The sequence below is a fragment of the Carettochelys insculpta genome, chromosome 3 (assembly GCF_033958435.1).
Source record: "Carettochelys insculpta isolate YL-2023 chromosome 3, ASM3395843v1, whole genome shotgun sequence".
Taxonomy (NCBI): domain Eukaryota; kingdom Metazoa; phylum Chordata; order Testudines; family Carettochelyidae; genus Carettochelys; species Carettochelys insculpta.
Window position 1 is genome coordinate 57,400,429 of NC_134139.1, and position 13,365 is coordinate 57,413,793.

The following is a 13,365-nucleotide window of genomic DNA, read 5'->3' on the forward strand; positions in this document are numbered from 1 at the left end:
GTGTTAATATGTCAAATTTGAATATAAGTGACAGTTCTGAGCACTCCCTCTGTAAACTATTGTTAAAGTTCCTTTTCAGTAAAATACAGACTTTCAGGTTATTCACAGAATGGTCCACTCCATTAAAGTGCTGGCTGAGAGGTTTGTGAGTTAGGGGTTTTTTGATGTCTGTTTAGTGTCCATTCATTCTTTGTTGAAGAGTGTTCATAGTCTGTCCTATATACATGGTGTGTGGGCATTATTGGCACGTGATGGCATATATGATGTTTGTTGAGGAACAGGAGAAGGTGCCCGTGATTCTGTGAGTAACCTCTTATACATCATAGGCTGTTGATCTTCAGACCAGATAATCTGATAGTTCTTTCTGGTCTTAAACTCAGTGAATCCGGTAAGTGGTTATGAATGGGAGGGTGGTAGTTGATAAGATAGTCTTCTGCTAAGATGTGATATACTCAGAATGTGTTTGATAGTAAATGAAATAGTGAATGGAATGATATAAAGGCACATGTTAAAATATTAGTGAATGGTTAGTGTGAGTGTCAGGTAACCTTTTCAAAAGCTTGTAAATGACCTATGAGTCTAGTTCCTTTGGAAATTCAAGGGGACTTAGGGCCCTAAGTGACTTAGATACTTTTGTAAATTTTTTACACATTACAGTCAAAAGTCTGATGCTGAATGGCGCCAAGTGTCTCATTCTCATTTACTGTCCAATGTGCATAAGGGAGACATTTTTAAGTAATGCGTGTATGTTAACACTGAGAACACACCCCATGTTCATCACTTGCATCCTTTTTGTGTAACCTCAGGACACATGAGGGGAAAAAACAGCCCATCACTTTTGCAGCAACCAGTGAGAGTGATTTAGCCACTGTGACCTTGGGATTCATAAGCATACTGAGGCTGAGGACATGAGGAAGGTGGTTCAGTCTCTGGGGGAGGACATAGATGGTATTGTTCTGTTTCTTGGTGACTTGCCAATGAGCGCTAATAACAGCCGCACTTAAAAGGTCAGTCAATCAATCTGCCTAGTTACAGGGCATCATCCTTCATAAGAAGTGCCTCTGAGCGCTTTCCAGAAATACAGATACACTACTGAAATATTTAAAAACAAAATAGTTGGGTGTTCTCAAGAGTCAGTGCAAAACCATAGATTCTTGTTGTAGATCTGGGGGTGACCAACAGTGTGTGTCTGCAGGAAGATCGTTCTCCAAATGCAGGACTGTACAGCTGCGCCTTCTGTGGGCAAGAAATAACAGCTATGACCTTTCTTTGACTTCACTCTGATTGCAGTGCAGCCTATATTTATGATTATGTCAGCCAAGCCCAGTATACAGAGGTTTTAAGAGTGATAGTCTGTCCACCTAGATGCCTGACTATCAACAGCCTCATATGTGGAAGAAACATTTGTGTTTCCATCCATAGAGCAGCCTGGTGTTTGAGCACTGAAACAAACTGGTAAGTGGTAACTCAACTATGAAAAATCTTAACGTTTCTGATCATTCACACCTACATCTCTGACATGAGTAGTAGATGCTAATTGAATGATATGTATTCTTAGAGGGAGATGAAGAATAAATTCTGTGTTCGTTCAACCATTGCTTTTTTTTTGTCTGAATTCCATTTGTTGCAAAGGCGAGACAGTCAATACTGAGCTCCAAACAAACATAGGAGGAGGACCTGGGCTGAATGAAGAATTAGGTATTACTTATAAGAACAGCAGTGTGAACTGTTATGAAAACAGCTGGTAAAAGAAATGTGGGATCTCAACATGTGCTCATTAAAGGAGTAACAACCACCAATGATAGTAGATTAGTAGAAAAAGAACTAATCTACCTAGTTATTTTGTTGGAGCTGATTCCACATTCCCATCCATGTGTATCATGAGTAATGTCACTGAAGTCAGAGATGTGACACTACACCCTAGTGTACACATCAGTGTAGTATAAAGTGCATCCAGGTTCCCACATTTGCCAGGTCATTCTGATTCCATGAGCCACTTTGTGGCAGTTGACAGAGAAGTCTAGAACAACAGAAATGTCCACAATATTTACCTGGAATGGAAAGTAAGTGTAAAGCCATTCAGGAAGACTCAAACTGTATCACGTGACTTGACCTAAAGCTCTAATGTAAGTGGTAAGTGAGCTGAGATTTAAGTGAGTGGAAGTCATAGCAATTGTGTTGTTCCAGGTGGTGATATCCCTCTCTGCCAACTAGTCAGCATCCTCTGACAAGACTTCTGATTTCCTCCAAAAACTATACTAAGTATCTCCTAACTTAAGTATTGTATCACTGTTTTTTTGCCTATTTCTGGAAATTCCCTAGTTATTTAGTCAATGGACAATGCGTCTGTCCTTCAAGGTCATATTTTAACATCTCCACTCATTTTATAAATAGTATAACGTACTAGACTACTGTGAAGTACATGTAAATATATTGACCCCCTGCTCAATACTGCTCATCGCTTTTTGGGCTGTACCCAGACTCAACCCTAACCACAATCAACTGGGATCAGCCGGGCACAAGCAGCCTCTCCCAGTTCAAACCAGAATGTTCATTAAGGTAGAAGGAACAATGAGCAAGGCCCCTGAATGAATGATTTTTGGTCTTGTTTACTTTAACTTTCTCCGCTAGCATTTCCCAGCATTGCCACCGGTAGTGTATCTTCCTTGAGGATAACAACTGAGCAAACAGACAGTCACCAGCCTGTTGTCTCAATTTACTTAGGGTGATTAAAATGCCAGGGATCAGTGTACGATAGGGCTGTCAACCATGGGGCTGCCCAGTGCTAGCAATGGTGGCAAACTATGGGTGAAATGGACCTTATTTCTATGAACCCTGGCTCCTGAAGTCCTTTCTTGTCAAGCTGCAGTTTGTAGCAGAATGCTCAATGTTTCCTGACTTGTTGCTCCATCAAAATGCCTGTTGTTGATCAAGGATTTCTCATCTACCAGCAGGTGCTTGAAAATTAGTTCTGTTATTTTAATCTGTTATTGAGTGTAGCCTAAATGGTTAACTATTTAATTGTATAGTTCCCTTCTCTTGTCTCATGGGACCTCACTGGCTCTTAATGATAGGATGCTTTAATTGCACAGCTAATGCCTTCAGACTGTAACCAGTTAAGATGCTTTATGCTATTATGTTGCTCTTCCAGAGCTGATCCATCATTCATTCATTAATTCATTCCTGCATGTTGCCAAGCCACTGTAATATATTGCAAGTGCCTATGTCCTGTGTCCTGTTTCACCTTACCGTATACATTTACTTTTATATTATGAAGAAAACCCAATACTCACATGGGACAACCTTTTGTCTAGAGCACAGTGTAATCCTCTGAGTGTTTTTAATTCTGGATCATATCTCTCAAAAACACGTTGCATCACAATATTTGCCGCCAGACGCACGAGACTATATGCCAGCCTCCTTTAGATACAGCTCAGTGGGAGAGATCAAAATTGCTCCCTGTGAGACTTAAATTAGCTGCAAAGCAATTACCTTAAGTGAAAGAAAAATTATTCTATTTTCAAGGAAGCCTGTTTGAATGAGAATTTAAGTAGTAGATTAACTATAGATAGCTCTAACAGCGATAGGTAAAAATCACCAAGTTGTAACTGTGGAGAAGACACTCTGAAGCAAAGATGATTATGCTAACCACTCAATGTCTTGGATTCTCCTATAGTGTCTGGAAACAACAGCTTTTCTTATATTTTGACACTTCTGCCTGGCAGAATCAGCCAGCAAATGGACCTGAAAGATAATAGAAGAAGTTGAACTTTCAAAGTTCAGAAAAGGTTTTGGTCTGAGTTGGGGGTGAGGGTTCAGTGTAGGTTGGAAAGGAGAATACCATACTTTTCCTTCACTAATTCTACCACCCAAATACAAGTACATCACAAACAAAAGTGTGTAGATCGTTAACTCAGAGTTAAGGCTATCCACATACAATCCCACCAACACAATAATTACAACTCTATGAAATCATTAGCTCAGCCAACATTTACATGCACTCCAACCTCATATCTGAAAGCTAGTCACCCAAACGTTGTCTTACTCAGTTGCATTTACAAACACACTTTCACTTCCAGTACAAACCTACTTCATTGGCTTTGGATCTGGCACATTATGCAAAAATTCAACTCCTGGAATTCATGCCCAGTTGCAAACATTTTAGCATTGACCTCATACTTTCACAAGCACAAATAATGTTGCAGACATGAACTCTGCAGTTATTTATCCAGCTTCAAGATTCCTTACTCATGCAGAGGTCAAAGTGCAGGGTAGTTAGAAACAAAATAGGAATTGGATTTGTACTTATTAGAGTTTCCTCCACCTTTTCCCTTGACTGCTTTTACAATGCAGATATACCTTGTACTAAAATGTATAGCAAACTGAAAACTCAAAATGTATTCATACAATTCATACAATGCATTCAATTTATTAGAAGACAACTATTCTGGCTTCTGTATTTATTAAAAGAAAACTATGTTAAATTGAAGCTCCTTCAGACTTTCCAGTGTCCTGAAGTGTACTATGCTGAACCCAAAGATCTTGCTCCAGAGCTGCCACAGAATACAGAGCATCTTGCTTAAATATTGTGAGATCAAGATCATCATACTCAGGGAACTCCAGAACTGAAATCTGACTTGGCAACTTTCCATCTTCCATATCCAACATGCTATAATTTGCAGTGCGCATTTATAACGTGAACTAATAGGTTCAGATTTACATTTAAGAAGGCAAAGAATAGAAATTACTGCAGAGTATGTGAGCTAATCATGCTGCTGGAGCACATAAATTCCTTTTTCTGTGCTATTCTCGCTGCATAATTTGAGACCTATCTAATCTAGCCAACTATACTGTATCAGTCATTGGAGGCTATACTTTTTTAAAGGGTGCCTGAAGGTAAGCTGCTAAAGGCATGAACTAAGGCTCATGGACATCATTGGGAAGTTTCCTGTTGACCTCACTGGGCTTTAAGATCAGTCCTGAAGGTTCTTATTTAAGTGTCTAAAATGGCCCAACTTTTACATCTATCACGGAGTGTCTGGTGCTCACTCATGGAGAGACAAAGGAATAGGAAGAAGCTGGCTCCTTCCTGACACAAAATAGTTGTCTGGTGAAGAGCAGCGCCTAAGCTTGGGACATTAGTACTCCCTATGGAAGGGAGCTGGAGGAACATGCTATTGAGTTGCAGTGAAACCCTGAAAAGAGCCCACAAAGGAATTGAAGAGCCTGGACACGGAAGTGAAAGGAGTGAACTCCGTTTATTTAATATTAATAAATGAGACCCCCAGAGGGGAGATTTTAAGGTGATATGTTTTGTGTGCATACCCTCAGATCACACATGGAGTGAGGCTGTGCTCCAGCTGAAGATGAGGGGATTGGGTAAGATGACTTCATTATGAGGGGCTATCACTAAAATATTTTCAATGTTAGCTGTAGTGGGTGTTCCTTAGACATACCTGTAATAATGCCCCCTTTCAGATTTTCCATTGTAGTCATTAGAAGCTATGAAACAAGAGCGTCTTTACAGCCTTGGGCATATGCCATTCTTAGAAATGTTCCAAGTGTGTTTGTTCCATTCTCATCCCCTACATTTTTCTGTTTGTTTATGAAGAATCTTCCCCCTTCAGAAATACTTATGGAGTTTCGGAAGGGCACCTGGATTCTTGCCTATCATCAGGAACAAACTCACTACTGTGACACTTCAAAGCAGCTCGCAAAAGGGTGCAGAAAGACCCTTCCCAAATGTTAGGCTAGAAAGTGCTTGTGGAATCTTATGCAAGAAATTCTTGGAAAAAGGCTGGTAATAGAATCTTAAGGAATATTAGGAGATACCACTGAGACCCTCATTTGGGGCTGCTGGAACTTCCATTTTTCCCTAGTGCTGGAACATCTATGTTTCCCTAGTTCTGGAAAACTGGGTGACTTGGGTAGGATGAATGTGGTATGCAATGATAGTGCAGTCAACTCTTTCATGTCCAGCAGTCCCAGGACCGGGAATTTGCCAGATGTTCAAATATTCTGGTTAGTAGAGAGTTATACCTAGCAATGCATAACACTAAAACAAAAAACAAGATTACGTATTGAGAAACAAACAAAAATGTATGCAGGGTACTTTATTTACCAACAACAGTAGTATCGTACACTGTAACCTTAAACTGTATTTGCTGTGTTTATTTGTATTTACTTTCTCCATATTATACTTATGGAAAATTTGACTAAAATGTACTTGATCTTTAAACAATACTGTATAGTGAATTTATTTTAACTTTTGCTATATGTGTAGTGTGCGTATAGGAAAATTAACTAAAATTTACTTTACCTTTAACTTAAACTCTGTTTTGATGCTGGTAGATGAAGTAATGAAATGTGATGTCTTATGGGTAAAATGCTGGTTATTTGAGAATTCCGGATGATAGAACGCAGGTTAAAACAGAGCTTATTGTATATCCTGGGTTAGTTACATGAGCTACTGTCATATTTCACAAAAACCTTTAACTTTTCAATTTATCAAAACGATTATACCTCTGCCATTAGATCCTAGGAAAGGCCCAGTTTGGTTTTCAAATTCGAGACTGAAAGTCATTATTCCTAGGTTTTACTCTTAAGGTTGTGATGGATGTAGTGTGACTGTGGGTAAGTTATCTCACCACTTTGAGAGTCAGATTCTGCATGGGCAAAATGGATATGATAATGCTCACCCACCTCCAAAGGGCTTTATTCTGGCCATTCACTGGTTGTAGATATAAAACACTTTGTACTTATTTTGAACTTCCCACTTAAGGATCTCAAAGTGTCATTAAAATACCATATTTCTAGCCTACTTTATATGTAAAGACTCTATTCCAAATGCCTGTCACTTATTGATGCCCTAACAAACTTTTACATACTCCTCCTTAAGCTAAGAGTCATTGAAGGACTTACATGTGAGGGGGGGAAGCTGTCTTTCTTCACTGATATTTTTCCTCCATAGGAAGTGCTGTTGCTGGCCTTGCAATCATCTCGATGTCTATCGTGTCTACTAGGGAAACAAAGAGTATGGTCCACTGTGTCACCCTTACTTGGGTTTATGATTCCATCCACAAAAGACCAAAAGGGTAGGCAAGGGGAAGTTGCTCACTACAGAAATATCCAGACAGACAGAGAGTCAGAAAGATAAGGGTGACCTTAGATCAATGAGATTAGCAAGCGTGGGTAAAGCACTGAAGAATACCATATCTCTGACATATTTGGATAAGGAGGATATGAATAGAAGTGGTAGGCGAGTATGCCTGGCACTATAATGCAATGTCTTTTTATTCGTAACATGTAATCTCCGAATCTAGAGGTAACACTTCAACAGATGTGGTGGAAAATCGTGCCGTGTTTAAAAAAAAGGGTTAGCCATTGAAATGACCAAGCCATTCAAGATAGAACCATTACTGTTGGAATGATTCTATGGAACCCATCAATACTGCTTGGAGTGCCATCCAGAAAGGTTCTTCTGAGAGTGTCCTGGCATAGTCCTTCTTTATGCACTGAGATTGCTATTACTTCAGAGATCCAAGCCCTCTCAGCCTAGACAGCTGAAGAATAAGGTCAGAAACCATCACCAGATTTCATCCATGCAGCAAGGTGTCATTTTGCCTAGGAGTCCAAGATGGCCCATGTGGTTTATTGCTAAATCTTTGTGCCACTGAAATCAAAGAGAATTTTTCTGTGAAAACAATTCTTGCTGCTTCAATAAAAAAAGAAAGACCCTCCTTTCCACCAGTGTAAATTCAGAATAATTCCCCTGAAGTTACAGTAGTTGTTTCAGATTTACATGAGTGTAAATGAGAGGAGAATTTGGACCATGAACTGTGCATTTTTGAAATGGAAACCTTGTACTTGTTGTGAATTCACTGGTACAGGGACTGGTAAATCGACAGCCTACGCTTTCTTGCTTTGCAATTGCAGGAAGGGAAGTGGCTTTTTAGTCTAAAATGTGATACCACAAAAACTCAGTTTTTCCACATCGCTGTTGTACTGTGTTCCTTATAACTAAATTCTTGAAATGTGACTAACAAAGCAGCTAGACTTGCAGAGGTCTGTATGTGTGTGGGGATGTAGATGTATATGGGCCGCATCCAGTTATCAAAAATGATGTAGTTCCCAAATTTAGCTATCTGAAAGGGCCCGTCTGCATACTTGGCTCAGTCTAATTCTTGACCTTCCACCCCCACCCCACTCTCTGATTTGTTCACCTTGATTATCTTTTTCTGATTTGTCCTTCTTGCTTACTGTCTTTGGTTCTCTGTGCCTTAAATATTGAGTCTGTTCTGGTCTGGCTATGGTCTGAAGAAGTGGGTCTGTCCCACGAAAGCTCACCTAATAAACTATTTTGCTAGTCTTTAAAGTGCTACTTGACTGCTTTCTATCTGAAGTGATATCACTTTCATCTTGATGCTCACATCGTCTGTCTTAGTACAACAGTGACCTGGTCTCTAGCATGACATCAGTCCTATTGACTTAGGTTTAACGTTCCTCATGGTAACCTTCACTAGTTGCATCTTTAAAGTGCAGCTGGGTTCAAGGGTTTGAGTCCAAGGGAAAATTCTCTGTTGGTGTAAACAGGCACAGCTACCTTGAATCCAATTAAACTGCACCATTTTATGCGGATGAGAAACTTGGCTCTAATTGTCTGCCTGTCCCTCAGTGGGCAGTTGGGGAGAATCATACAGGTGAAGCACTTGCACTCCTCTGAGATAGTACACGCTGTACCTCCCAATGGTATCACACTTCACCAGCCTTATTGGCCGGGAGGCCAAAGAGAATGGAGTACAGAAAAGGATTTCCTAAGGCAAATGAGTAGCTCAGTATGAAGAGCTGGGTGAAAGCCCTTTTCTCTCAGTTGGCCTAGCCATAGGAAGAGGGGGATGGGGACCATCTCCAAAAAGCAGTCCTGATTACCTGAGGAACATAGACCATCAAAAGGCTATCATCACAGCAACCAAAACCAATGTGCATCATATCACCATTGCTTAGAGCTGTAGTGTATTTGAGTGCTTTTGGTCACTGAGTACTCGCTTATCACATTCCTTGAATGATCTCTGATGTCAGCTGATCAGTATGTGTGTGGTGAAGGGACTGTAGTATTATTCAAGTTTGCAGTATTGAATTGTGGTTTCCAATACTTGTAGCAAATATTTTATTTATTTCCTGTAAGGCTGTTGGGGTCTGGGTTTCATTTGCACTAAGGCCTCTTTACACTATTCTGAAAGCCTCAAGGCACTTTACAGTAGTTATAATATGTTTAATACCCCTTTAAACTGTTTATGTCCATTGTACAGATGAGAAGACTACCATATAGTCCATATGAGTTTTTGTTATTACCACATTGTTTATTTGGCCCATTCATGTTTGTTGGCATTTCTTGGTAACATCTGATGTGGTGGAGTACCAGGCGTTTTTTAAAGATGTACCCAGAAGTGGAGCTGAATTGCGTTTTTCAGAGCTTATCATGAGAATGAAGCTTTTTAGAATGTTTGATTTAAGTAAAGTTTTTGAAAGATACTTAACTTTCTAAAAACAGTACTAAAAGCCAAACCATGTTTCCTATAACTCTTGGATTCGATTCCTTGAGCCACATCAGGCTGACAGCGTGTCTGTGGGCAAGTCACTTAGGTTATGTCTACACTGCAATAAAAGACCCACAGCTGGCCAGGCCAGCTGACTTGGGCTTGCAGGGCTCTGGTTGAAGGCTTAATATAGCAGTGTAGATGATGGGCTCAGGCTAAACACCAGACTTTGAGACCCTACAAGGAGATGGGGTCCCAAGCCCAAATGTCTGCACTGACTTTATGGCCTAGCCGCTTGAGCTCTGTGAGCTGGAGTTAGCTGGCCTGTATCAGCTGTGGCTGTGTCTCAGGTCCTTTTTTACAGCATGGATATTCTTAAAGATCTGTTGTCCTGAATTTTCCCACTGTAGGACTGGTCACAGTTATCCCCCTCACACAGGATTTTTGTGATGGTTAAATATTTTTAAAGTGCTTTGTGATTCTTGGTCCCGTCTCAGGGTTGAGCAATGGACCAAATGACATATTTGAGTCCCTTCTAGCCTGCCATGTTTATGATTTCTCATGTGCAAATCACAGTTTAAGTGAACTCTTTGTACCAAAATTTTAACCTGCCCAGTATGGCCATACACTTTATTCCCATATACTGGATAGCAGTTGGGTGTGTGTGTGTGTGTGCGCAAGGTGAAGAACAACTTTCATGGCACCACTACTCTTTCTTTGGTGCTCATGGGTGCAGAGCTGTGGGTAAAGCTGAAGAATTGGGGAACCTTAGTTCCACACATTGCTGCACCAGCCAGCCCACACGAGCCTTTATGCAGGACCAAGTTAGATATGCTGGGCATAGGATTTGTGCAGATTATTTCCCACTCCAGAGCTGGGCAGGGACCACACTATGGCTCTGGCTACACGTGCCCCCTCCTTTTGGAAGGGGCATAGTAATGAAGGGCTTTGGAAGATGCTAATGAGGCACTGCACATTCATGGCAGCACCTCATTAGCATCTTTGGAAAACCTTCATTACCATGCCCCTTCCAAAAAGGAGGGGGCTAGTGTGGCCACAGCCTATGAGTTATCTGGGTCCTGGTCTGCTGCTGGAGCAGGGTAAATTTGTGCTGCCCTTCACTCAAGTCTTGTGCTAAATCCACTATTGAGCCTCGAGTGGAAATGTTACAAACAAACTATGTAAATATTTCGGCACAGAACTTCCCTTGAAGTTGAAATATTTCTTTTAATTCTTAAATTGAAGCAGAAGTTTTGAGGAAACAGTTCGTACAGAAAACATATTGTGCTAGAAGAGCACAGCTTGACAGACTAACCACAAACAGTAAAATGCTATCAGTGGGCATCAGACTTCTTTCGTCACTGAGCTCAGAAATGGTCCTGTGCTGAAAGGAGCTGCAGGCAGATGAGGGTATTACACGGCTTTGGGGATTTTTTCAGTGTCTAGATTCTGAAGTTCATGTCACCAAAATAATTAAATAACTTCTGTCAGTGATGTTGCTTTGTGGCAGTCTGGAAAGATTTGAGACAGGGGACCTGACTTGCCCCTCTACTGGCCCATGTGTACTTATTCACCCCTATTCTGTGTGGGTGTAAACATGCTACTGTGCAGATTCAAGTGTTTCACATCCACCCTGCTCTTATTTTGCAGGGCTACAGATGACTACACAAGATGCAGACATTTCCAGAATGAGGCCTCAGGATAGAATGGACATAAATATAGGTCTGTCCCACACTAGGGTTAACCCCACAATTAGATAATGTGAATATATCATGACTGACCTTTCCCTTCCAAAGGCAAAATATTTAAGATCAAGCAGACAAGTGTGTCAGTTAACACTTTCTGATTCAACGTGTTTGCTTGGGATAAGCAAGGCCTGTTAGAGGACATTGGGCCTTGGAGTGCCTGAACTTGTACCAGGGTGCCTGCTGTTCCCAAGACCTTTTAAAATTGGGATTGGTAGTTAAAAGGTATCGCAGTGTGGCTGCATTTCCCTCTCTGTGTAGACATCAATCTTTTGTGAGTAGAGCCAAGTGCTGGATCCCACATGCTTCTAAGTCTGCTAGGTTTTGGTAGAGGCTGGTCACAATTCCTAGCTTAGGGTATCTCAGGCATGCTCCCTGGTAGAGACCTAATGACTGGCAACCTAGCTGGGCAAAAAAGACCAATGTCTTAGCCCATCTGCCCTCAGCTGCATTTCTGTATAGGTAATTTAGTAGCTGGGAGCCAATCAGAGATGATGGTCCTAAATTGCTGTGTGGCTGCTTCTCAGACAAAATGGGACTGCCAGACAACATGGAGTTCACAATTTGATACAAGCATACCCTCTGTCAGACACGTAAGGCATGTGACAAGGGGAAAGCGTGTTACCTACAGGAAGTCAGACACAAAGCTTCCTGATTCCCATGTTGAGCAATAGACAGGAGACCCAGAGTTGGGGAAGCCCTAGTGTGGGTCTTGCCATGGTAGCCAGGAAGGGCTACTAAATGAGGAAAGTGTGTCCACTCATCTGCTGGCTGGCAGAAGCTAGGAGAGTCTTGGGTGGTTAGCTGAGAGTATTGTGTGTGGGGGAGGTTGTTTTTGTTTTGGGACCTTGATTTTTGACGCTAACATGAACCCAGTGGATGGGGACTGAAGCAATTAGAAGTTCTCCCCTCTAGCTGGTGAATCTTCCCTCTTCTTCCTGTAAGTTCCCACGTTATTCACTACACACCATCCAAATCTGAAGTATGTCCTGCAGGAAGGAACTCCTCGCTATCCCTGACCCTGAACTTCCAGAGCTCATCTTTGGACCCTGGCTCCACTGGCCACCCCACCCTCTCTCAACACACAACCTGAGAAGGCTGGACACCAGCCAGGTGGTCCACCGCCAAATCAAATCCCAAGCACATCTATATGCAGAAGTGCTCCACCCCATCTAAATTTTTGCCCTTGCATGCATCAAGAGTCGGGACCTGCTGCTGTTTGCCAAAGGTGGGAAGCCCTGGAAGGCCCGTCTGTACTTCACTCTGATTCCCCAGATCATCAAAGACATTATATGGCAGCAACTTCATGGAGCCATGAGAATAAGCATGCATGGTTCACAGAATCCCCTGACACTTGATCCTTCTGTAAGGAGATGGAGACCCTTGCACACATCCATATTGAGTATGCCAGGCTGCAACCTCTTTTCTGCCTTCTCCAGAACCTCTGACTGAAGTAGTGGTTGCACTTCTCCCCTTGCTGGTTCATTCTTGCACACCCTAACTGGCCTCACAAAGTCATGAGACCACCTGTCAACCGTCTGCTGGAGTTGGCTAAGATGTCCATCCCCCAAGCCAAAAGGAGGAAGCTCTACAACCGGAGAGCCCATTTCCTTGTTATTTCACACCTTTGGGTAGAATTTCTCTGGGCAGTGTCTACTCTTTCCTTTGACTCCCTTGGGAAGTGCTGGGTGCTGTTTAGGGCTCTCTCCTTGGTGTCACCTTATGGATTCATTGTTTTAGCCCTTTTCATCCCTGGATTTCATTTTCTTGTCCCCCCCAAAATTATCTGAGCTCTGTTTTTTTTTCCCTTAACCCGCCTCTCTAAGAGGGGATTCTCCTTTTGGTTTACTAGGTGGATCTGTCACATACATGTAGACAAAATGGGCCTGGGCCCTCTGAATGAGGCAGAGGTCCCATGGAAAAATAGTTGGAAATCATGTAAGTAAAGACTGTATCATAATGCATATACACCAGGGGGCCAAACTGAGCTTGCCTGGGCCATCTTAATCTTGGTGTTTCCTGACTTGATTTGCTATCTTAATGATCTTTTCATATCTTTTTACTCGGGTCTGGTCACAAATTGT

General features: G+C 41.7%; 1 long non-coding RNA gene across 1 annotated transcript in view; it reads left to right on the forward strand.

The window, feature by feature from the left end:
- Positions 1-1,160: 1,160 nt before the first annotated feature.
- Positions 1,161-13,365, forward strand: part of LOC142011079 (uncharacterized) — a 52,748-nt gene continuing 40,543 nt past the window's right edge. Inside the window, exon 1 of the long non-coding RNA XR_012644958.1 lies at positions 1,161-1,455. This is a non-coding gene — a long non-coding RNA (uncharacterized LOC142011079). The remainder of the gene's footprint in view (positions 1,456-13,365) is intronic.